We start from the raw sequence: 26878 nt of genomic DNA on the forward strand, positions 1-26878 counted from the left end.
TTCATAAAGTACTAGTGCTGAGAGCAGTGATTATACTTATTTGTGGAAGACTAAATGCATCGCTTTTCTGTTCCTTTGCTTTGCTTATCCCAGAGCCATGTTCTGCCTCATAGATTTGCCAACACCTGTTTGGGAAATTCTTGGAGATTTGGGGGCATTGCCCAGGAAGGATAGAGTTTGGGTCACGAAGAGAATTTAGTGGGGATATGATTTCCTAGAATTCGCTTTCCAAAAGTGCCATTTTCTCGAGGGGAACTGATTTCTGTACTCTGGAGACCACCAGCCGTAATTCCAGGAGAACTTCAGGCTCCACTTTGAGTCTCGTAATCATATCTATAACCAGGGCTTTTTTTCTGGGAAAAGAGGTGGTGGAACTCACTGGGTTGCCCTCAGAGAAAATGGTCACATGGCTGGTGGCCCCGCCCCCTGATCTCCAGACAGAGGGGAGTGTAGATTGCCCTCTGTGCTGCCAAGCGGCGCAGAGCGCAATCTTAACTCCTCTCTGTCTGGAGATCAGGGGGTGGGGTCACCAGCCATGTGACCATTTTCAAGAGGTTCCGAAACTCTGTTCCCCCGCGTTCCTGCTGAAAAAAAGCCCTGTCTGTAACAATGAGAGGGTGTGGCTTAGTGGAAGAGCCTCTGCTTTGCATTCAGAAGATCCCAAGTTCTATTCCCGGCATCTCTAGTTTAAAGGACCAGGTAGCAGGTGATGTGGAAGACCTTCACCTGAGGGCCAAGCTACACATGACGAATGACACTTGAACAGCAAGTGTATTTCTCCCTGTTCACTTGCCCTCCACTCAATCCACTTGCCGTTCAAGTGTCATTCGTCATGTGTAGCTTGGCCCTGAGACTCCAGAGAGCCCCTGCCAGTCTGATTAGATGATATTGACATTGATGGACCAATAGCCTGATTCAATATAAGGGAGCGTCATGTGTGTTCAACAGGCCAAACACAAGGGACCATGGGCTAGTGCTGTGAGTTTCACCCTAGACATCGACTAAAACACCAGGTTCTGAGCTATTCACAGGATCAGGGTTCAAACTCATGTGAACACTGGCCTGATCCAAAAGTTACGTGGACAGAGAAGAAAGGAAGTTGAGAAAAGGAACCACAGGGTGAACGAGTGTTTGATATAGAGGAAGGCGAGTCTTCAAAAGTGCATAGACAAAACATAGAGAATGATTGTGTCCACTGTCACAAAAAATATTTTTGTTAATCTTTCAGAGGCCACAAGACTATTATTTATTTCTGTTGCAATAGACCAACATGGCTACCCTTGTGGAATTATTATGGTAGACTCTTTCACAGATCATACACGTGTGTGACCTGCTCTGATATGGGGGCCAAGCTAGTGCGATCTTTCTAGAAAATCCACAAAAGCCACTAGCCTAAAAATAATCAGTGCTTAGTTCTTGCGGCCCCTTCTTACATGCACAAGGTAATGCCAATTGCCACCTTGGGGCCAAGTAGTAATTTTCCTCAGGCCAGTTTGGCCATGGATCCTGATGGTATTTTGCTATCTTCTGGGCATGGAGCGAGGATCACTGGGTGGGGTGAAGGAAGTAGTTATGAACACACACACACACCCTTTGTGACGGATAAAATACACTAAAGTTCTGCGACTGGAACTCTAGATCTGTAATTTTGGCCTTAAAAAGTCAGCCAGTGTTAGAGGCAGGATCAGAATTGCAAAATTAAAGAATAGTATGTATATTGGGGGGGGACTCTCCCCTCACATCATTTGTATGATCAGAAAGCTCCCCCTCTCAGAACATAAGAAGAGTCCGTCCAGTCTTACTAATAGTAGTAACAGCGTCTTCCTGTTTCAGTATTTGCAAATGAGAAACTTTATTACTAAAAAAATTGCATAGGTGAGAGTTGAGAAATGACATGAATAGATTTGCACGAAGATCCTTAAATTTAAGCAAGTGTTGCTGGAGATCAAGATAATACAGACTATGGTATTCCCCATTACTATGGATGTATGTGAAAGCTGGACAATGAAGAAAGCTGGCAAGAAGAACATTGATTCATTTGAAATTCAGTGTTGGAGGACAGTTTTACAGATACTACGGATGATTAAAAAGACAAATAAGTGGGTTCTACATCAAATCAAGCTTGAACTCTCCCTAGAAGCTAAAATAATGATACTGAGGCTATTGTTCTTTGGTCACATCATGAGAAGACAAGACTTACTGAAAAAGACAATAATGCCAGGAAAAGTGGTAGGCAGAAGGAAAAGAGAAAGACCCAACTTAAAATAGATTGACTCAATAAAGGAAGCCCTGGCCTTCAGTATACAGTACAAGACGTAAGCAAGGCTGTTAATGATAGGACATTTTGAAGGTTATTACATAGGGTTGCCATAACTTGGAAGCAACTCTGTGGGCCAAGCTACAAGTGACGAATGACACTTGAACAGCAAGTGGATTGAGTGGAGGGCAAGTGAACAGGGAGAAACACGCTTGCCATTCAAGTGTCATTCGTCACTTGTAGCTTGGCCCTGTGGCACATACACAGACATTTTAAAAGGAAATCAACACACTATATCCTTTTTCTATGCTTTTTCTGATGGAGAAAGATCAATACTGAAGGAGACTCTAAAGTATGTTAAAAGATAGAGAAAAGGTTTACAGTGCAATCCTAAACAGAGTTACACCAGTCTAAGCCCATTGAATAAGCCTTTAGAGAAAACAGCTCTAAAATATCATACCAATGGCATTTATCACCTGTTAGCCTCGCTAGGATTTGTGTAAAAAAAAAAAAACTGTTCTAGTAATTGTTGGCTTTAAATTGTGACCAACCACATACGGAGTTTTTTACAAATGTGGTGGTTTTGTGTAAGAGCAAAATCTTTGGCGGGATATGATAATCAGTTCACTTTCTGCAGTCTGTGTTACCAGATTAACAGGCACAATCAAGCTTGTTTTTAACTATGTCATTTTTATACCAAAGCATTATCAATGTGTTATCCTGTATCTATTAACTGCTGCTAGGCTAGTCTTTGCCAAGGTTTGGAAGTCTAGGTTGCAACCACAAAGAAATGATTGCTTAAGTAGATAAAAGAACTTTAACAAATGGTTAAAATTAACAACTCTGCAAAAATCTCAAGATATAGAAGAAATAGGAAAAAGTAGCATTTAATGCTTAATAGACTTAAAAATTTGGGTATATGAGTTCAGACTCTGATAATGTATCTTCTTAGAATCATAGAATCACAGAGTTGGAAGGGGCCATACAGACCATCTAGTCCAACCCCCTGCCCAGTGCAGGATCAGCCTAAAGCATCTCTGACAAGTATTCATCCAGCCTCTTCTTGAAAACTGCTAGTGAGGGGGAGCTCACCACCTCCCTAGGTAGCTGATTCCACTTTTGAACTACTCTGACGGTGAAAAAGTTTTTCCTAATATCCAGTCGGTACCTTTGTGCATGTAGTTTTAGCCCATTGCTTCGCGTCCTACCCTCTGCTGCCAACTGGAACAGCTCCCTGCTCTCCTCCAAATGACAGCCTTTCAAATATTTAAAGAGAGCAATCATGTCCCCCCTCAACCTCCTCTTCTCCAAACTAAACATTCCCAAGGCCCTCAGCCTTTCCTCATAGGGCTCAGTCTCCAGACCCCTGATCATCCTCGTCGCTCTCCTCTGCACCCTCTCGATTTTGCCCACATCCTTTTTGAAGTGAGGCCTCCAGAACTGCACACAATACTCCAGGTGTGGCCTGACCAAGGCAGTATAGAGAGGGGCTATGACCTCCTGCGATTTCGATGCTATGGCCCCTTTGATACAACCCAGGATTGAATTAGCCTTTTTTGCCACCGCATCACACTGACTGCTCATATTCAGTTTACAGTCCACTCTTACCCCAAGATCCCTTTCACATATACTACTGCCCAGAAGTGTATCCCCCATCCAGTATTTGTGCTTCCCATTTTTGTGCCCCAGATGTAATACTGTGCACTTGTCTTTGTTGAATTGCTTCCTATTCACAGCTGCCCACTTCTCCAGAGTATTCAGGTCTTGTTGAATTTTAATTCTATCTTCTTGGGTGTTTGCTACCCCTCCCAATTTGGTATCATCAGCAAATTTAATGAGCAGCCCTTCCACTCCTTCATCCAGATCATTGATTTTTCATGATGCTCCATGATTTAGTTAAATGAGGACTTTAGCCGACTATTGGATTTCTTTACTACCCATGGGTAAGGAAAGGAGTTCACCTTATGTATCCTCTGAGTTACTTTATTAGATTAGGTTAGAGTAACCAGAGTCATTTTTTCACTTTTTCCTTCACTGTCCTTCATTTGCTTGTCTCATTGTTTAAAGTGTAAAAGTTCTGACTCGATATCTTTTTTTGTTTAAATTCCACTTGACTCACAGTGATGATAATCTTTGTAGAAATGAAAAATAAATAAATATGTTAAAAAAAGAAGATGAACCCTGATAGATCTGACCCGTGGTCCATTTATTCCAGCATCCTGTTTCACAGTGTCCGACTAGTTACCCTGGCGGACCAACAAACAAAACATAGAGGACACGAAGCCTCCTAGGACTGTAATTCAGAGGCTTACTGGTGTGATAAGGGAATGCCGGATACCTTGTTTAACACATGAGAGACGCTTGTCCCTAGATAAGTTACTCTCTTTCCTGGGAACAACGCAATAAAATCCTCGATTTTCAGGCTGAGAGGCAATGGTTTCCATTTATGGATACAAATCGGCAATATAGAGATGACCATTTGCCCACCTGCCAGGGAGGAGAAAGATAGATTGCTGTTTTGATATTCTGAGTTAGGGCCATAGAAACTGAGGGTGTGTACCTTGTTATGATTGGGTAAAGGTGCAAGGGATCACATGTCGAAACCCAAACTCATTTTCAGGATAGGTCAGAGGAGAACTCTCCCAGCTGGGAAAGCAAGATTTGAATGGGTTAACACACACTGTGAAAAGTGCATAAGCTAAGGGACCAGGGAATGGAGAAGAAATGGAGTGAAGTCTGGATTGACCAGCTCCTGTTTCAAAATTTAGGCTTGGCTTGTGTCCATTCTTCAGAAAGGAATGTCAAGGTAAACCAATTGACTTGGTACAACTTAGTTAGCTGTTGATTTGTGTTTCTTTTCTATTCACTCCTGTAACGTTCCAGCTAATGTTCTGATACTAGCTCTCTTGTGCTCCTAGAAGAAATGCTGGATGTCAGACGACCTCCCTAAAAAAGGATATATGCAAAAGGGTTTGTCTCTTTGCCTGATAGCTCCAGCCAGTATTGAGCCTGCAAATGAGCACTCCTTCTCTGCTCCCACAGAGCTGCCTTTGCTGTATTCTTCCTCTTCTCTGCTGGCCCAGGGAGCTCAGGCTTCTCTTTTGCTCTGGGGGATTCTTTGTTTCCACCAGCCTGCACAGAGGTTTCTGGCTGCTCCTGCTGAGTTTCCTCTGGAGCAGCAGCTGGCGCTGGCTCCAGAGTAGACCCTGCTGGCTCTTCCATGGCTGGCTCTAGCTCTAGAGTAGCCTCTGCTGGCTCTTCCTGCTCGTCTTCTGAGGAGGACTCTGGGGCAAGAGGCAAGGTGGCCAGTCGAGGCTGAGGCTGACTCACGACACCTGCTGTTATCTTTTTAACTTTACTTAGACTTTCTTTCTGGTAAATATGGGTATCTGTTTTCTCTATCCCCATTGTGGCCAACTGGCCATCCCTCTGCCATCAGAAAAACTGATGTTTTATACTGATTCTTCTTTTTCCCCCCTGCACCTCCAAACCCAGTAAATGTTTCTATTTTTAAACTATGGCTTGCTTCTATCTGGAGCTGCCTAGTGTTTTTGGGTTTTTTTAGACCTCCATCTCTCACCATCTCACATTTATTTTAAACAGGAGACAGCACATCCTGTCCGATAAACACAGAGAGAAGAGATATGCCAACAGAGGTAAGTGGCTGAGGCATGCCAGCTCTGAGAAGTGAATGGGAGGTGCTGGCAAAAATGCAGGCTCTCTTCTCCTGGTTTCACCAAATGACTGCAAACAACCAAACATAATAATAATAATAATCTTGTGTTTATATACCACTCTTTTAGACAGATTAGTACCCCACTCGGAGCACCCTGTGCAGATGGTTTAAATTTCATTAGCCAGGATAATCTGCCTGCTGCTGTTGATAAGGCTTCTTATCGGGGAAGCGCTGTTTGTGCAATGCATTTTGTGTGGCTCAGGTTGATTAGCAAAGAGCAGCCTGTTGCTGGTTCTTTAAAAACTATTTCACTCTAAAAGGGAGTCTTGTGGCATCTTAAAGACAAAACAGCATTTTATTCCTGCATAAGCTTGTATGGATTAGAGAGCCCACTTCTTTATATGCAATGCGCAGATCTGCAGGCAAGCATTATATATGTATATACGAAATGTGCTGCCAAGTTCCATCCAATTTACGGTGACCCCAGCAAGGAATTTCCAAGGCAAGTGAGAAGCAGAGTTGGGTTGCCATTGCCTTCCTCTGAAGAGTTTTCCTTGGTGGTCCCCCTTCCAAGTATTGACCCTGCTGAACTTCCAAGATCTGATGAGATTGGGCTATACCAGGGCTTTTTTTCAGCAGGAACATGGTGGAACGGAGTGCCGGCACCTCTTAAAAATGGTCACATGGCTGGTGGCCCCGCCCCCTGATCTCCAGACAGAGGGGAGTTTAGATTGCCCTCTGCACCACTGGCACAGAGGGCAATCTAAACTCCCCTCTGTCTGGAGATCAGAGGGCGGGGCCACTGGCCATGTGACTATTTTCACCAAGGGCAATTTAAACTTTTAAAAAACTCCCCCCTTGTCCCACTGACCCAAAGTGATATCATTGTGCAGTCCTGAGTTCCATCACTGAGTTCCACCACCTCTTTTCCCAGAAAAAAAGCCCTGGGCTATACCATACCATTTCACATCCCAATCATTTTATGGGGTATGAAAAATGAATACAGAGTCAAAGAAGGGGCCATGAAACAACCTTGCTGCCTATTTTTCAAACAAGGATCTACTCTTAGCTTCCGAAGAACTGGACTCCGGTCAGTGAAAGCTGATGCTGAGATAAAATGTTAGTTTTTAAGGGGCCACAAGATTTCAGTATTTTTTCCCTTCTTTAAATATCACTCTTTTCAGTTAGCAGTAGGCTTCCAGGAAGATATTATGCAACAGCCTTGATCCTCAGCTCTTCTAATGTAGCCAAAGTGGTGCATCTCTTATCGGCTTTTATTTATCAGGGCAATTGAAGGGAGATAAATGGGCTTGGATTCCTCCCCCTACTCCACCCCAAATACTTTCAGAGCTGATCATACAAACCGTCTATTTAGGGGATCAGCATAAGGGTTGCCAACTCTTGGCTAGAAAATTCCTGGAGATTTGGAGGGGGGAGCCTTGGGACGGGGTTTGGATAGGGGAGGGACCTCTGTGGGGTACAATGTCATAAAGGCCACCCTCTGTAGCAGCCATTTTCTACAGGTGAGAGAGGAACTACAAGTGACAAAAGGCACAGGTTGGACACTTGTCAGCTTCCCTCAAGTTTTGATGGGAAATGTAGGCGCCCTGGTCTTGCAGCTTGGCTCTCCGCCTGCTGTCCAATGGACTTTTCAACTGTCACTTGTCCAACATTCCGCCGAGCTGCCTACATTTCCCATCAAAACTTGAGGGAAGCTGACAAGTATCCAATCTGTGCCTTTTGTCACTTGTAGTTCCGCTCTAAGTTGATCTCTGTTGTCTGGAGAGAAGCTGTAATTCTGGCAGATCTGCCCTCACCTTGAAATTGGCAACCCTGTAATTTGGCAAAGATCACAACATAGATTTGTATTGTTACCCCACAAAAATGGCATTGTTGCCAGGGAAATCAAGTCCAGAGAAGAGGTCTCTTTGCAGCTTGTCGCATCCCAAGTACGACTTGCAACACTGAAGTCAAAATTCATAAGATGCACAGGATTCCCAACAGGCCTGGAAAAAAATGTTGTGCTGCTTTAATAGAGGTTTAATCGGTGGAAATGGGTGGCTGAAGCTTTTCATGGCATGGGGGGAAATCACATCACCTACTAAGTAACACGTAATTAAACATCTGTTAAAGGGACAATACGGTCATTCTCCAAGCATCTGGCCACCCTGATAAGGCATTAAATACTAAATAACCAATATGTTACAATAATGTTACTTAGCACATCTTCCATGTTCAAAAGGCTTCCTATGCATTATCTTGATGTGATCCTCACAACAACCTTGTAAGGTAGGCTGCTGCTGTTAGTACGTCTTTTATTGTAGGGGCTGGTCAAGGCTTATTTTTTAAAAATTACGTTTTTATTCCACCTATCCTCAGAGAAAAGCAGCTCAGGGCAGCATACCTAGTTCTTTCTTCCCTCTCATTTTATTCTCACGCCAACTCTGTTCATTAGCTTAGACATGAGTTGCAGAGATCAGATCAAGGTCACCTAGTGAGCAACAAGGCTGAGTAAGGATTTGAACCCAAGACTTAGGGTGCAATCCTAAGGTCGCTTTCCTGGGAGTAAGCCCCATTGAATAAGATGGAACTTACTTCTGAGTCGACCTGCTTAGGATTGCTCCCTCAGTCTAACATGCTAATGACTACAATACATTGGCTCTCTAGGGTGTGTGAAAGTAACTTGACTGAGGGCCAAGCTACACATGACGAATGACACTTGAACAGCAAGTGTATTTCTCCCTGTTCACTTGCCCTCCACTCAATCCACTTGCCATTCAAGTGTTATTCGTCATGTGTAGCTTGGCCCTAAGGCCATTCAGTGAAGATTCAACCCGGGGCTTTCTAATTCATAGCTCATCTTGACCTTAGCACAAATGCCTTTACCTCTTAAAGTGCTTAACTACAGGGTCATCATTAACAATTAACTGTAATTAGGATGTTCGTATTCTGCATTACCGGTAGATTGCTTCGAAGTATCTTATCTCCATTGCAGAGACTGATATTGTGAGCACAAGTTCAAGGAAAGAAGAGATTCTATAGTGATACCCTTTCTTGGCCAAGTGCAGAAGCATGCTTGCAGACATATACACACAAATACCTGTAATTTTTTTTCCCATTCACAAGTTCTGATTTGGGAAATGTTGCCAGTAAAGTTTTGGCAGCCTCTCGAAATTACAAGTGATCTCCAGACTTCAGGGTGCCAAATGCGAGTGTGGCCTCATTTGGAAGACTGTGTACGGTTCTTGTCATTGTATGTCAAAAAGTAGGTTACAGAGTCTGCAAAAGGTCCGAAGAGGGCAACCAAGATGATTAAGGGGTTGGAGTGCATTGCCTATGAGGAAAAGCTGAGGAGTCTGGGGCTTTTTAGAAAAGAGGTGACTCTGTCTCTCTATGTATGAGACATTTGACACGTGAAGAGCACGTGTTGGGAGATGCAATGGTAGCCGGGAAGGGTAGTTTAAAAAAACAGAGCTGGCGGCAGGGCAAAGGCTTTGCTATATACTGGAGCTGTGTGGAGGGGCTGTGAAATGCCAGAAGGGAAACTTCAGCCCATTATAACCTCTCCAGGTCCAAGCCGGGCTCTGGAAGGCAGCTCCATTTCCATTTCTTGCTGCCCTCTGGTTGCGATCCTGCACAGTTTTAGACTGGAGAGGTGAAATTGCCAGAGCCTTTGGGGAAACGAAGATGAAATTAACAAACCCTCTGAGGAGCAATCGCCACAGCCTCTGTGTTTTAAAACTGTGCTTCCTGGCTCACATTGAGTCTCCCTGCTCTTGACGAACATGCACCGTGTTGTCTTGTGTAGACTCTAAGGGGGGACATAACAACAACATTCGATTTGTATACTGCCCTTCAGGACTACTTAATGCCCTCTCAGAGTGGTTTACAATGAGTGTCATTATTATCCCCACAACAATCACCCTGTGAGGTGGGTGAGGCTGTGAGAGGTCCAAGAAGCTGTGACATAAGAGGTTTATAAAATTATACAAGGGTTAGAGAGAATGGACAGGCAGAACTTTTCTCCCCTTCCCAAAATACTCGTAGTGAAGGATAGCCAATGACGTTGATGGGCAGTGGATTCAAGACTGACAAAAAGATATACTTCTTTACTCAACAAGTGATTAAAATGTAGAGTTCACTGGCCAGAGGATGTAGTGGTGGCCACAGGCATGGATGGCTTTAAAGGGGAATTAGACAGATTTAAGGAGGACAGGTCTAGCAGTGGCTACCAGCCATGGTAACTAAAGGGAACCTCTACATCTGAAGGCAGTAAACCTCTGAAAGCAGTGCCAAGAGGCAACATCAGGAGAAGTCCTCTGCCTTTATGTCCTGTTGTTGGACGTCCAGAGTAACTAGTTGGTCACTTCAGGATTTGAGTCCAGTGGCACCTTGGTTGACCGATACTGGACTAATCTGGACCACTGGTCTGATCCAGTAGGGCTCTTCATATGAGAACCAACCCCATGTGCCATGCAAAATGTTCTGAATTGCTACCATTCAGCACACAGACTGCAGATTGCCTACCCCTGCCCTAGGCTATTTTTGAAGCAGCCCTTGACTGTTTCCTGTAATTCCAGTTCTGATGGTACCCTCAGTGTAGTTGAGTGGTTGGAGTGTTGGACTAGGATCTGGGAGACACGACTTCAAATCCACTCTCAGCCTGGGAGCAAATTTGTAAGCATTAGCCTGGCAGGACTTCGCAAGCTATTTCAAATGCTTGGTGCTGACGCCACTGTATTAAGGTGCCAACTTTGTGTAAAAAAATGAAGGGCCTTCCCAACTTTCCAAATCCTTACCAATAATGAGCAAACCAAATTCTTGGCCCTGACACTGCTCCGTAATTATCTGTGCAATAGATCCTGACCTTAGTTTGTATTTGCATAACTTGATTAACCCCAATGTTGGGACACCTGTGGCCTTTCATGTCGGATTGCAGCAGAAGGCTAGAAGGCGACTTGCAGCCACTTCATTGTAATAATTTTGAGCTGAACATTCTCTCAAGGTTATGGGACTTCTGGCTAGTGAAGCCATTCGCTAGGGCTTTGATTTAAATGAATGCATTTCCATTTCAAATCAAGCACTCCAGTCGTGGCTAGAGGTGGGCATGAACAGCAATAAGAACCAAAAAAAGCCACGAACAGCCCATTCCGCTGTTTACAAGCAAGCTGTTCGTGAGGCCCCGTTCCTGGCGAACGTGTTTGTTCCAAGCCCTCTTTGTGACGTTCAATCAATTCCCCTGGCAACATAGGCATGGACTGTCTGAACTCTGTCTGAACTCCTTTTGGCTTTCCTTCTGGCTTGTAACCCCTCAAAGTAGCTTCCAGCAGACAGTCCAGTTTTTGCCACTGTGAAAAGAAAATGACAGGAAACGGAAGTACCCATGGATCATGGCTTTCCCAGGGTCCAGTCGCTCTGAAACTTGGGGGGGGGGGGGTCTTCAGAGGACAGTGAGGACTATATCCCCTGCAACTTTGGTGGGTATTGGACATTGGGAATGTCAGTTTGTAACCCCTTAAAGTAGCTTCCAGCAGACAGTCTAGTTTTTGCCACTGTGAAGAGAAAGTGACATTAAAAGGGCAAACCCATGGATCGTGTCTTTCCCGGCTCAAGTTCAGCTAAGTCCCAAGGGGGCCGTTCTGGCTCCCACGAACCTCCAACTACGAACATGTTCATGAGCATGTCATGTCCGATGTTCGTGAATCCCTGTTCGTGGATGGCAAAGAACAACGAACATTGTCTTTGGGGTTTTTTTCCTATTCATGCCCACCTCTAGCCATGGCCTGTGTTGAGTTGATGCCAAAGCTCATCTATAGAGCATATGAAGCATGGAAGGGTTCTCTGAGCAACTGCAGAGTACATTTTACTCACTGCTGAGAAATTATAGGGATTGCACAGGTTTCAGGGCTGTGTTTTCAGACTAAAAGCATCTTTTCTCCTTCCAGCATCCTTTTCCTTAGAAAGCAAGCCCTGCTTGCTATTAGGGCTGCTAACTCTGGGTTGGGAAATTCCTGGACATTTGGGGGGGGGGAGCATGAAGAGGGCAGGGTTTGGGGAGGGGAGGACCTCAGCAGGGTAATGCCATAGAGTCCACCCTCCAAAGCAGCCATTTTCTATAGGGGAACTGATCTCTTGTCATCTGGTAATCTGTTGTAATTCTGAGAGATCTCCAGGACCTATCTGGAGGTTGGCAAGCCTGGTGGAAAACATAGTTGGATCCAACACATGAAGTGCTTTAAACTCTTAAAAAACCACTATGCAAATGCTAAGTGATTGGTTCAGAGGCCCTGTGAAACCACACTTGTAAGTAAACGTGGGCTATTCCACAAATTATAATTGGCTAGGTTACATCAAACCGCAACCTGAAACCATGATTTGAAGTTAGTTTATTAATATCATAGCTATGTTTTTAGTGAAGTTAGTTTATTAAGTTAGTTTATTACTGTCTATGAAGACAGTATGAAGTTAAGTTTATTAGTGACATAGCTATGTTTTCATATGATATTTGAATACAACCTCCTGGCTTATTCCCCAACATTACGATATGCTGCCGTGCAGGCTGGGATACACGGGAAACGGTGAAAGTGATGAAATTGGGGATTGAATAGAAATTTTTAAACTTTTATCTCATGTGCCTATTTTTGTATTTGTTATATTGTATGTGATACAAATTTTTAATAACGTTTTAAAAAAAGGGATCGAACGATGATCTGTGAGTTGGTAAACCGTGGTAAAGGTTTGGGTCCCAATCTGGGGAAAAAGTGGGATATAAATTTTTAAAAGTCTAAGTGTTACTCTTAGGACTTCCTTCTTGCATTTGGCAATATTTTATTTTATTTATAGCTCACTTTTCTCACTGAGACTCAAGGCAGATTATAATTTTTTTAAGTGTATCAGAAATATAAGCTTAACTAAATAATTTGTGATGTACTGTATCCTTTAAAGATTGTGTGTGTGTGTGTGTGTGTGTGTGTGGAAACCATGAATCACAGCACGTGTGTTCAGTATTTGCCAGGGTCACCATGGTGAAGAATGCCTCTCCACGCTTAGCTACAATGCTTTCGTTATGAAGACTCAGAGGGGGCTTACCACACAGCTGGCTTTTCTGTCCTGCCAAACCCCATAAACCTGTCATTATGAAGCGGAGAGATCAGAAGGTAAAACTCTGGAGTTGTCACGGTTATTAGATGTTAATCCGCTGAGTGTGCGTGTTAGCTGCAAGATTCCATGCTAACAACAACAACAACAAAAATCTATGATGGAAAGATGGCAAGTATTAAATAATATTCCTGCCAAAGTGAAGGAGGAGGAGATACAACATGTCTCCCTGTAACTTTGTTATAGATTAAGCAGTGTGTGAGTACTGATGTTCTAACAACTGCTTTAAAAAGACCCTTCCTTGGTATGTTTAACCTGGAGAGGAGACAACTGAGAGGTGATATGATAACCATCTTCAAGTATTTGGAGGGCTGTCATATAGAGGATGGTGCAGAGTTGTTTTCCACTGCCCCAGAAGGTCGGACCAGAACCAACAGCTTGAAATTAAATCAAAAGAGTTTTCTGCTAAACATTAAGAAGAACTTTCTGGCAGTTGGAGTGGTCCCTCGGTGGAACAGGCTTCCTCAGGAGGTGGTGGGCTCTCCTGCTTTGGAGGTTTTTAAGCAGAGGCTAGATGGCCATCTGACAGCAATGCTGATTCTGTGAACCCGGGCAGATCATGAGAGGGAGGGCAGGAAGGGTTACACCAGTGCTTAGTTCTTGTGGCCCTTCTTACATGCCCAGGGTAAGGCCAATCGCCACCTGGGGTCAGGTAGCCATTTCCCACAGGCCAGTTTGGCTAGGGATCCTGGGAGTGTTTTGCCATCTGGGCATGGAGTAAGGATTACTGGGTGAGTGTGTGTGTGTGTGGGGGGGGAGTATTTGTGAATTTCCTGCATTGTGCAAGGGGTTGGACTAGATGACCCTAGAGGTCCCTTCCAACCCTATGATTCTTTGATACTATGATTCTATTTCAGATCATGTGAATCTCCTCCAACCCTTGCATTGCCCTCCAAAAGAGGAGGAACCCTGACTCAGTGGAAGGGATATGCTTTGCACCTAGAAAGTCAGCTGTTCAGTCTTGATGTCTCTCATTAGGAAGGATATAAGGTGTGTGTTCATTTGTTTATTTATTTGTGTTATTTATAGTCTGCCCTTCTCACTGAGATTCAAGGCAGATTACATGGTGTAAATAAATATGAACAAACATTTAAAAATAATGCAATCTTTTTTTTTAAATTAAACTGATATAAGGTAATTGCATTAGGAAAGACCTCTCTAGGGTTGTCAACCTCCACATGGGACCTGGAGATCTCAGGGAATTATAACTGATCTCCAGGCTACAGAGATCACTTCCCCTAGCTGGGGAAAATGGCTGTTTTGGATGGTGGAGTCTACGGCATTATACCCCTCCTCAAATCGCACCCTCCCCAGGCTCCACCCTGAAATCTCCAGGAATTTCCAAATCCAGAGTTGACAACCCTAGACTCCCAAGAGCCACCACTAGACAAATGGACTAATGGTTTTGTTTGGTACAAGACAAATTCCTTGTCCTTATAACTCTCAATGGCCATGCCCATCTGTTCTTTCTGCAGAGTTCCCCATTATAACTCTGTCCATGAACTTTGATCCTCCGGCTGTACTGCCTTCCACTCTCCAGAGCTCTCTAGTTTTCTGAAATGACTTTGCTCATTCTTCCTTTCTGCTTCCTTTGCTCATTCTTCCTTTCTGCTTCCTATATGGCATATCTTATACCTGGATCTTCCCCCCACAATGCCTCTCTCTTTTTCCAATTCTTTTCTCAAAAACTATTTTTCAACTACCAGTGATTCATGGACTGCAGCCTTGGAGAGCCACCATTTCGCTGTCTCCTGGTTTAGAGAATATTTCAGGCACTCGCAGTGATCTCAGATGATCAATGGACAAGGTTGGTTGAACAAACAAGATTATCATCTCCTGTTCCCCCCCCCTTTGTTAAGCCCAAACTCTTTGCCGATCCTATTAGCTGATCCTCCAAAGAACATCAGTATATCCTGGTAAAGAAGATTATCCTTTGCTTGCTTTTTAGAGCTGAGAGCAGAACAAGGCCATTAATCTTCATGAAAAAGGACTCTGCCACGGTTCCCGGGGACTAAACAAGTTTGCTCTTTAATAGTGGGTTAGGCAACCAGTTGTCTGAATTGAAAAAAGCTGGGAGAAAGAAAGGAGGGTTTTAAAAAAAAAGAATTGACAATGTTCTGACCTTCCCCCAGTGTCAGAATAGCAGCTATTACTGGGGCACCAGTGCAGATCTGCCTCTGTGCTGGGCATCTTGCATTGAAATTATACTGCAAGTCGTAAGGTTGCCAGCGCCACTGCGGTATTTATACTGCTCTGGTGCCCAGACCTTTGCAGCCCATTGGCTTGGGCGCCCCAGGTGTCCTTGGTTTCCTATGCCCGTGCTTTCGTCGCACAAGAATAGACTGGAGGAAGTCAACCAGTTCCTTTACAGTAAACCAACTTCCTCCGCTCGTTTTCTCTAATTTCATCTCCTGCTTTCTTCCTGTGGTGAATGAAAGAATGTAGAAATGATTTCTTCATACACATGAGAGAGCCCAGTTCTGAGCAGCTTAGAACATTTTAATGGTTTGATCAAAGTGTTTCCTTTTGGGGGTAGCTTGGGGCTTCTGAGATGCCCAGAAACATATCTTCTCTCCTCTGCCTTTTTCAGCTTGACATCTAGCCTGAAGAAGAGAGCTGTTGACCATGAAAGCTTGCACACTACTTACAATTTTTGGTCATTCTCGTTATAGTGTTTCTTACTATCCCCATTAAGATTATGTTGCTGTTTCTATGTTCCACATCCAGAGCGTCCCTGAAGCAAATAAATTACTGGGGATCCTCAAACAGCTACCCTTAACTGGAAGGAATTGCAGCTGCCTTGGAAAGACCAAAAATCTGACTATTGTCGTCATCGTCATCATCAATAATGAGAAAACAATAATTACTATAAAATTTATATCTTGCAATTTTCTCCTCCAAAAAGTGACCGGGCAGAACTATTGGATTTCACTCTAACTACTCTTAGTTTTGTGTAATTTGCAATTTTACAGTGTTTGTTTTTTGTGTAACTTATTTTAATTTTGCTATTTTTGAGGGGAAGGAGCACCTATGCAGGGCATTGAAGGCCTGCTCGGCTAATCCAGTAGGAACCTTATCCAGCTATTTCCTTAGAGTCGCTCTACACGAGACATCTGACACATGAAGAACACATGTCAGGAGATGCTATGATGGCTGGGAAGGATAGTTTAAAAAGATAGAGCCAGTGGCAGGGCAAAGACTTTGCTATACACTGGAGCTGTGTGAAGGGGCTATGAAATGCCAGAAGGGAAACTTCAGCCCATTATAACCTCTCCAGGTCCAAGCCTAGCTCTGGAAGGCAGCTCCAGCCCATTTCCATTCCTCACTGCTCTTTGGTTGAGATGCCAGACAGTTTTAGACTGGAGAGGTGAAATTGACATAGCCTTCCAGGAAGCGAAGATGAAACTAACAAACCCTATGATCTCCACAGGCTCTGTCTTTTTAAACCATGCTTCCCACCTAACATTGCGTCTCTCTGCACTTGATGAACATGCGCTGAGGTGTCTAGTGTAGAGAGATTCTAAGTTTCTGACCATAATTCAGGAGACATTGCTCACATGCAATAGTGTAAGGACTAGAAACTTGCTTTTTTTAAAGAGTGGAAACAAAGGTACATTTGCAGTTGAATTCTCGGCACAGGACCCAAATTTGCAGCTACCATACCCTACTGTACCTGTTTTCATGGACTGTCTCAGCTGTTGATCATATTATATTTTTGCTGCTAATGTCCTAGCTATTGATTATATTGCAGTATGTAATGTGCCTTGGATCTCAGTGAGACAGTCTGCAAACAAATAACAAAACAACGCAGTAAATGATCCCAGGTTTCGTTTGTAAAGTGAATGCTTGTTGGCTCTTTTTAACAAGCAGAGATACCCATGTTACAGTTGCCAACTCCAGGTTGGGAAATTCCTGGAGGCTTAGGGGTGGGGTCTGGGAGGGAAGAAACCACAGCAGGGTATAATGCCATAGAGTCCACCCTCCAAAGCAGCCATTTTCTCCAGGGGAAGCGATCTCTGTTGACTGGATATCAGTTGTAATTCTAGGAAATCTCCAGCCCCCCACCTAGAAGTTGGACACCCTAACTCATATTCACTGTAACATGTAAACAGGGCTAGGGTATGAGCGGCGTACAGCTTCCCAGAGAATTTGATGGCTGGTAGGGTTTCAACCCCAGGTTCCCCCAGTTGGAGAACTTCACTCAAACCACTACACAACACTGCCAGGGCTGATGTCACTCTTGAGTCCTCCAACTACCCCCAGCACTGTTTTGCAAGGCAGAGAGAGGTGGAATGCAGCAAGGGACACAAGACTTTCAGAACACACTGATAAAAAGATAGTCCTCTGCTGGTAGAGGCACACCCTTAAACTTGCCCACAACCATTCAATGTTCAGTCCATTTTGCAGGCAGCAAAACCAGGATTTCCATTCTAAGGGAGGGGGCCAGGCATTTGCATCTCTTCGGCTGTTTTCAGTAATTGCACATCATCCTCTGGTTGCTATCAGTGGGTTGCAACTGCTATTCAAATGATAGGGAAATTGCTACTTTATACCAAAGCTCCCTTTACGTAACAAAAGAGAAAGATTAGCAAATGGCTCTGCTTGTTTTTTGTTTTTTTAACTTCCTCCTTTAAAAAAACTTGCCGTGATGTTTGACAGCACCTCAAATACGTCAGTTATATATTTTAAAAATTATTTTCAATACTTCCGTCATATCACGGGGAGCTGTGAATCTGATGGTGTTCCCTTGTTGTATTGTATAGTTAGATTAACATGATCCCTTAAGAGAAATGCTCAATGTGATCCTTTAAGGGAAAACCTTCATTGGTTGCTACCATTCATAACAACTGTAGGAAAATAACAGCAACAACAACAGTAATAGTAACAACAACAACACCACGTCACTTCTGGATAAATCCTGGAAGTGATATAGGGTAGCTCTAGGACATGTCAGAAACTCTATGGTAGAGCTGCCCTTTGTCATTTCTGGGTTTTACCCAAAAGTGATGTAGCGATGTTAGTGATGTCACAGACATTGTCCCCTCCATGTCCCCTCCCCAACCCTTGTGCCACTTGTCAGGCCTGGCAACTCTAACTATGATAGGAACAGCCCTGTCGTACAGCACGATATCTATTGTTAACTATAATTTTAGCTGTGGTTTTATAATAACCTTGCATTTTTATATCGCTCTTCAGGACAAATTAGTGCCATAATCAGAGCGGTTAACAAGTCAGTGTTATTATTATCCCCAAACAGGCACCCTGTGAAGTGGGTGGAACTGAGAGAGCTCTGAGAGAGCCGTGACTGCCCCAAGGTCACCCAGCTGGCTTCAAGTGGAGAAGTGGGGAATCAAACCCGGCTGTCCAGATTAGAGTCCTGCTGTTCTTAACCACTACACCAAACTGGCTCTCAGACGATGCACATCTTTTGGATGCTATGGTAGGAGCTACAATAGAAAAGTTTAATGTTTTCTTTTTTCTTTTTTATGTAGACGTGGTTAAGCCAATGTATTTGATGTTATAGTTGACGATGGTGATAAAAGTGGTATTGAGAGAGACAATAGATAAGGCATGGGCTTTAGTTGATATCAGACGAGCTACACTAAGCAAGGGGGACAAGTAGTAAGTAGCAACCTGTAGATTGTAAATGGCACACATGGACAGCCATAAGCCACCAAGGAAAAGCGTGGTGATCGGTGGCATGGGGCTGAAAGTGTGCCAGCCACCACGGGCGACTTCCCAGTGTGGTCACTGGACGAACATTCTCCTCTTGCTTCATTTCCACTGCTAGTTGCTTGGGGCTCATGCCCCACCCCCAAGCCACCCCCAAAGACCCAGAGCTCATGGCCCACGCAGGCCTGTTTGCCTCCCTTTCCCCAATCTGCTCAATTGCCCTTTCCCGCATACAGATCCCTCCCTTGAAAAACAAACAAAGGCTTTGTGAAAAGTACTCCTTGGTTCATGATGTCTGAATGCCACCGACCTTGAATAGCTCTTTCAGCAGTCCTGGCAAATGATGTTGCAGATGAGTACCTGCAATAGGCATAAAGCAATGCATGCATACAGAATCTAAATCCATCTTTTTTCTTCTTCTTTGTCCCCCCTCCAAACCTCCCCACACATCAGTTAGCAAGCCCTGTAAATAAAGAAAGAGCAGAGACGATGTGCTCCACCTCAACAGACCAGGAGCACATGACGCATAGGCAACATTTCTGGATTCCACATTGCACAATGTATTTTTTTTTAAAAAGGGTACTTCTCTGTTTACATTTTGCAAAATGAATATAAAACAAAAGCTGCCGGTCCCAAATCACGGTGCCTGGAACAACTGCTGCTTCCTATCTGATTCTCTCTGATGTTCTGGAGTATTTTTAGGAACGACCCTTGATAGATGAGCGACTCCTATTCAAATATGGACTAATAGTCATGAGAGTGGGGAGAGAGAGAGGGAGAGAGAGACCTCATCAGAATGAAAATGCTGTTTTGTAATGTGGGAAAATGAGTTCCCCCCCTTTTTTCTTTTTTGGATGGGTGAATATTCTATCAAAGCTATACATTTTTCTGGTTAATCCTTGGTAGGCAGGGGCATTTTTGCTGGTTGAGGAGTGAGAAGGGGAAAACCAGGGGTCATTTCACAGAAAAAGAGCTGGAGGAACTCATTAGCATAACTCATTAGCGTATGCCACACCTCTTGCCATCACCGGAAGTGTGTTATTAGTATAACTGATTTGCATATGCCACACCCCCTGACATCACATAGTCTAGCTGTTTTGGACCCAATCCTGGCCATTCAGGGCCAAAATTGGGCCCAAAATGGCAAAAGGGGGCTGAAAATGGCTGAAACGGGCCCAAAATGGCAGAGAGTCAGGTGGGCGGGGGCCCCTGTCATGCGATCTCTTTGGGGAACTGCCGGAACTGCGCTCTTGTGCATTCCCCCTCGATATGAGCCCTGGGGAAAACTGTGTGTGTATATTGCAAGGGCCTATAATCCACCTTTGCCATTGTAAAATTCAGCATCAGTTATTATTATTTACAAGAAAAATGTCCCCTAAGTTTATTTTTTTATTTATTTTAAACTGTGATATCCCACCTTGTCCCTTCAGATGGAAGGTTGCTCACAATGCAACACCAAGATGCAAGGCCAGAAAACATAAACATCCAATTAATAAGACTTTTAAAAGAAAAATGCAGTTTTTAAAAAAGCACAGATTGCCAGTTTAAAAGGGCATAGAATTTAAAATGCCATTAATAAAAACATGTTGAGTTTAAAAAGACAGAATGAAAAAAAAAACAAGAATACACAAAAGCTAAAGGAATGCAGCCAAACCAGCCAAAACAGTTTATCCTCCATCAAATGCGATATGAAATAAAACTGCAACACACATCCCTAAATATAGGCGCTAGGGTTGCAAATATAAGGCTGGCAGCTGGTAAGATCCTCACTAGGTGTGGGGAGGCCGTTGCTGAAGGTGTAATGACGTTGTGAGCAATGCACTGACATCACTCCCGTGCAACTGGAATTGATATCAGTGTGTCCCCAAGGGCATTCTAGCATTTGGGCAAAACTCTATGGTTTTACCTAGAGATTCTTAGAGAAGATAGATGTCATCTCCAGATTTCTCCCTTCAGTGAAGTCGGTTCTCTCTAGGAGTTGCTGAAAATTTTATAGTTTTACCATAATGTGTCCTGTGATTCCTAGAAAGGTGTGCTATAACTTGTGGGCTTTCCTCAGAAGTAATGCCATGCTGTTGCGGATGGTAGTCCTAACTCTCTCCCCCCCCCCTATAATCTGCCAGAGTGCCAGATGACAAAACCCACTGAGAACGGGAGCTCTCCTGCCCCCAATGGTCATATAGCAACCTAGTCCAAAAGAGGGGCACCAGGAGGAAAGGGTTGTCAGAAGAAGTTAGCTGGCGTGTGGGGAATATGCTGGGAGGTTTGCGATATGTGGAGAGGGTGTGCTGGGAGTTACACACCTCTGTGTTGGTGGGTATGCACCAACATTAATCACATTTGGTTCTTTTTATTAAAGAAGTGACTTTAAAAAAATCATTTCTAGCTATTTTGCAAGGGCCTTTTTGGATTCCCTGTATCTAAGGTCTGCATTATAGGATACATTTTTTAATGAGTTGGGTCTGGGCCAACCCGCTTTCCCTGCAGTCTTGCAGCAGCTGTAGGGAATAGCTTTTGAAAAGTTCATGAGGCATGATTCAGCTCGGAGTTGCAGTGCCGGGGGAATGCAAGAGCCCCTCCTCCCGTGGACCCAACTCATTAAAAATCATATCATGCAGTTTGGCCATCAGAGAACATGTGGTTCAGGTGACCCCCCCCCCCCCCCCGGTACAAATCCCACCTCTACCACAAGCTTCCTGAAGTTGCAATCCTTAGAACGCTTTGCTGAGACTAAGCCCCCTTGAATAAAATGGGACTACTGTCTGAATAGACCTGTTTAGGATTGCTTCCTAAAATGCCATAGGCTTTGAATACTGAGATGCATTATATAATGGCCGAGTATTATTACTGTTCTCCATTTGCTTCCATTGGATTCAACGGGAAACACATTTTTGGCTGCAGCTTTTTGTTTTCCGAGCAACAGTTATGAAATGCTCAGCAATTGTGCCCCTCACCTAAGGGATCCTCTTTGCCAAATTTCAGGCAGACAGGGAACATCCTTGTTTTATAGACAATAAAATGAAGCAGACATGGGGGAGCATTTGGCACCACCTCTACCTGAAAGGCAAGGGACATTACAAAATGGGGAGCCAGGTTTACGTTTGACAGCCCTGGAAGGCATACATCCACTAAATCACGTTCTCTTACAGACAGCTAAGCAACTGCAGAGCAATTGCAATGCAAAGTAAGCTATATGGAACCTCTAAATATACAGTCTCAAGATGGAAGGCCTTGACACAGACTGGGAACATTGTGCTTATAGAGGATCCAAAAAGAACTCCCAGCAGAGCAATGACTGAAGGGAACACGTTGCACAGACATCTATCAACCCAGTTCCCTATAGTACCAAGATCTATAATACACCCTTCTGGCTGGTCAGTGTGCCTGTCTCTCATTTTCATTTTTCTGCTGACTAATTGGGCACAGACATGACAAAGATCACAGACCTCGATCCATCTGTGAAAGGCAAATTGTACACACAGCTTTGATTCAGGCTGGGGCCCTGAAGAGAAGGGAGAATGGGTTTAACTCTTTAACCGCCTCTTGATTTTGCTAAACATGATTAAGCTCTCTGTCGTTTGCATTTTAAAGGAGAAAAGGTAGGTCTTTTCAAATCTGCCTTTTCCCTTTTCAAGTGCTAAGAACAGTGCAGAGAGCCCAGTTTTGATGAGCAAAATCAAAGGGAGCATTTTTCTTCTTGCCCGTCTTACTTAGAGTACCAACTGGAAGAAAGATATTTCTAGCACCAAAATATGGCAACATATCTTTATTTTTGTTTAGGAATACACCCCAACAATTTTAGGCACGAATGAGTGGATTCATACATGAGGAGCCCCTTTGTGTTCCTTACTTGTATTCTTGGGTAGCCACATCTCTTCCTCTGCCCGCTCTGTGAGAATTTTAATTGCCTATAAACTGAGAGTGTCCTGCCCCAGATAGCCTAGGTGAGCCTGATCTAGTCAGATGTCAGAAGCTAAGCAGGGCTGGCCTTGGTTAGTAATTGGATGGGAGACCTCCAATGAATAATAATAATAATAACCCCCACCACAACAACATTCGATTTATATGCTGCCCTTCAGGACAACTTAATGTCCACTCAGAGCAGCTTACAAAGTATGCCATTATTATCCCCACAACAAAACACCCTGCAAGGTGGTTGGGGCTGAGAGAGCTGTGACTAGCCCAAGGTGACCCAGCTGGCTTCAAGTGGAGGAGTGGGGAATCAAACCCAGCTCTCCAGATTAGGGTCTTGCGCTCTTAACCATTACACCAAACTGGCTCTCAGGGTTGCAGAGAAGGCAATGGTAAACCACCTCTGTTAGTGTCTTGCCATGAAAACTGCACCAGGGGTCACCATAAGTCAGCCATAACTTGAGATCACCACTTGCTCATAAACTGAGGACGATTTCTGCTCTCTATCTGAAATTGGTAAGAAGGATCTCTTGGGAAAGGGGTGCAATCACTGAGCATTTACCCAGTTAGAAATTACTGCCAGAAATATGTTTCCCATTGAAACCAATGCATAAAAATAATGTATAGACAAAGGAAACACATGTAATAACAATAATAAAAATAAAGAATAACAAATGAACCAAAAATAAACATTCCTCCTACTTCTCATGTGGATATCCCTAGTATTTTGAGATAAACTTTGTTGGTTTCTTGGTTCGCAACTAGATCTGAGAAGAAGATAGTGATTAGAGAAACATCTGATGATGTCATAATAGAGCTGATGGCTCCCTAAAAAGCACTGCAGTTCCTCGAACACTATCTGTTATGCCCCCGTCCAACTCTCCCACCCATGCAAGCACAATAGCTCAGAACAGAAAGTGCAGACAGGCAACTGAAGTAAAACGAATCATTTGGAATAAGGAGTCTTGGGACCAAATGACAAAGGAGGGGAGTAGAGCTGTTCGTTTAAATCCAGATCTGCCAGTAAGGGACGAGAAGTTAGGATCTGATTGAGCGCAAAAGGGAAAAGCAAGCGAGGGAAGCCGAACCCTTTCAAGGCTGACCTTGGCTATATATACCTTTTAGTCTTTCCCTGATCTTGGAAGCTAAGTTGGCTCAGAGACGGTCAGTACTTGCCTTGAAAACCCTACAGTACAAGGGGTTACAAGTAAGTCGGTTGCAACTTGACAGCACACTATCTTCATCATCATCATCATCATCATCATCATCATCATCATCATCATCATCTTCTTCTTCTTCTTCTTCTTCTTCTTCTTCTTCTTTGCTGCCCACAGAACTTTTCTCCTAGCTGTGATCCCTTCTGGTATCAGAGTTTGACTGGGGAGGGGGGATGATTTAGCACCAGTTTAACATAAGCACCAGTTTAGCGTAAGCACCAGTTAAGTCCTGCAAAGAAGAGCCTACTTCCAACAAACAGATCTACTGATGTCATGTGATGTTTGAGGCATGGTTACAGGCAAATTCTACAGAGTTACGTCATGCATTAAAGGCACAGAATTTGGCTTTTCCAGATGTAGACTTGGGATGTCACAGGCCTGGCTGCATTCCACAATCCACAGATTGGGGAGCACTCTGCGAGTTCCCTTGTAGACATCCCTAAATCTTCTTGGAGGGCTTGTCGACAGCAAGGAAATTCTGTGCTTATGCTGTAGCGGTCTATCCTATTCCTATAACAAAGGTGATGGTTAAGTGCCATGTGAGACCTGCAGAAAAAAGAATGATTTTGCTCGTTTGCCACACGTACATATTTGTCCTTTTGCACATTTAAAACTGCACAGTTTCTATTGTGATATAGAAAATTGTTACATTTAAAGTTCCCACCAGGATCAACTAATACCTAAAGAGTGTTATAGAGGGTTGCCACTTGACCTGGACAAAATGTCCTGTCTACTTCACAGAGGCTTAAGGGATGTTATTTACTAGGTGGAATGTTGTTTGCTTCCATGCTATGAAAAGTTTTAGCTGCCCATTTCCACACATTAAGCCTCTATTTTAGGGAGAGGACTTTGGCCGTTTCCACATGCTCTTAAAGGGACGGCCCTCTCACTGAACGCTGGTGGCTTTCCCCCAGGAATCCACATGGCTCTGTTTGTAAAACAGCTGTGTGCTGTTTGGCTTTCGTATGGCATCTGTTTTTTCACCGCACTTTTTTGGGAACGCAGAAAAGATGCCAAAAAAAAATGGAAGCCAAATGGCCTACAGCCATTTTGCGAACAGACCCGTGTGGATTCCTGGGGAAAACCCGCCAGTGTTCAGTGAGTGGGCCGTCCCTTTAAGAGTGTGTGGACATGGCCTTTTTCTCCAGGCCAGTTGGCAGCCCCGCCTGAGCCCTTTCTGCAGGCAAAGCAGATGCTCTTGTACTGAGTGGCAGATCTGCCTCCTAAGGAATGGCCAAGGGTGAAGAGGTCAGCCACCTTTAGTTGACTTAGCAGCACAAGTTAAAATCAGACACCTTGATTTGCATAGGTGTGCACTCCACAGAACTGATTGGGTGAAAGTGCAAACTAGATGTAAACATTCATTTATATTATTTATATAGGCCACCTTTCTTACGAAAGCTCACGGCAGATTACACAGTGGAAGTCAATGCAACCAACAGGATGGGACTTCCAATAAACAGTGCAATAGAGAGGAAAACAGGCTTGTTGGATGCCTGATTACTTTGGGATCAGGCACAATAGGCAAAGGGGAAGATACAAAGACACTTTTGCCCAGATGCAGCGATACTGTGCCTTGTCTAGCTGTCTGCCTCCACATTCCTTTAAACAAAAGATGTGTTTTACTAGGAATGATACACATACAGCATACATTCACGGTGGATTTGTGAAACTTTGCAGCTCCTTGGTTAGAGTTTATTGAAGAGAAAACCTGGATTTGTTCCTGTTCTTAAATGTAGACTCCGTTCTTCTCCCAATAGGGACCTAAAACATCTTACAACATGGTTCTCTCCTCCATTTGATCCTCACAACCACCACCCTGCGAGGTAAGTTAGGCTGAGAGTGAGACAGTGACTGGCTTATGGTCACCAAGCTTCCCTGGAAGAAAGGAGAGCTGAACGTGGGTCCTCCAGATCTGAATCCAACCTTTGACACTACGGCATGCTGCTCTCGAAATTTCTGTGTCTTGGTTGTTGTGGGTTTTTCCGGGCTGTATTGCCGTGGTCTTGGCATTGTAGTTCCTGACGTTTCGCCAGCAGCTGTGGCTGGCATCTTCAGAGGTGTAGCACCAAAAGACAGAGATCTCTGTCTTCTGTGTCTTGTGAGAATGGTGACTGTCAGTATGGAGACCAAAATGGCAATTCTCCGCAGTTCAGAGCTAGAGGTAACCAGTTCCAGTGATTACCTCAACATCTTTCCTTTTTCTTTCCAAAATCTTGTCCAGTTTCAAAGATCGGTCCGGCGTGAGGGAGGGGGGAGGTTTGCAGATGCCTTCTTTTCCCCAACTGTATTTCTCTGCTCAACAAGAGATCTGCTGCAAGCTGACTTGGGACAGTTTGTGGTAATGAAGAACAGGCAATAAACTCTGCCGCTCCAGTGAGGTCAACCAGATAAGCTTTTAATGTTGCTCTTCAGTAAATCAGCTTGAAGGGAAGCTTTTCTGCTGAGCTCTCAGGCTCTGTGGTTGGATTCATTTGGAACAATGGCGCCCTCGCCAGGTGGCAATGGGAAGTGTTCAGGACATCTCACACCCGCAATCATTGCCTGCCAACCTTGCAGCAACTGCCTCGAAATAGTTTCCTCAGGTTCACTGGAATTACTTTGAATTCAAGGATTTGAGGACTGCAGCCCCAAACTGCTGAGATCACACGCACCTCCTTCCTCCAAGGTATCATATGTTACAATAGGAATATGCAACAAAAATGTCTTTTGGTTGTTGGGAAGAGGGTAAAAAGCAACTGAATGGGATTTTGTTGGTGGTGTTGATTTCTTCATTGTCTGAAGAAAATGTGGAGGGTGATAGTTGAAAGTGCTTCTTTTTCGGTCAGCCTGCACATCCACATGTATGCACAACGGACGTCCTAGTAATCTGTTTTGCCTTCGCCTGAAATATGAAGCTTGGCTTGGATTTGAGCTTCCTGGGGCAGTTGCCCCAGAGATAACTGGTGGGTGGGTGAGGAAGCACAGCAAAGGTTTATAAAAATG

The 26878-nt window shown here is 44.0% G+C and overlaps 1 long non-coding RNA gene across 1 annotated transcript; it reads left to right on the forward strand.

Moving 5' to 3' along the window:
• The first annotated feature begins 13000 nt into the window (after positions 1–13000).
• LOC129331175 (uncharacterized) lies at positions 13001–25856 on the forward strand. Its single transcript, XR_008597101.1, has 4 exons — positions 13001–13090; positions 13949–14081; positions 18349–18531; positions 25654–25856. It is a non-coding gene; the product is annotated as an uncharacterized LOC129331175 (long non-coding RNA).
• Positions 25857–26878: the final 1022 nt, after the last annotated feature.

Source organism: Eublepharis macularius, chromosome 5, assembly GCF_028583425.1.
Source record: "Eublepharis macularius isolate TG4126 chromosome 5, MPM_Emac_v1.0, whole genome shotgun sequence".
In the NCBI taxonomy this organism is placed as follows: Eukaryota; Metazoa; Chordata; class Lepidosauria; order Squamata; family Eublepharidae; genus Eublepharis; species Eublepharis macularius.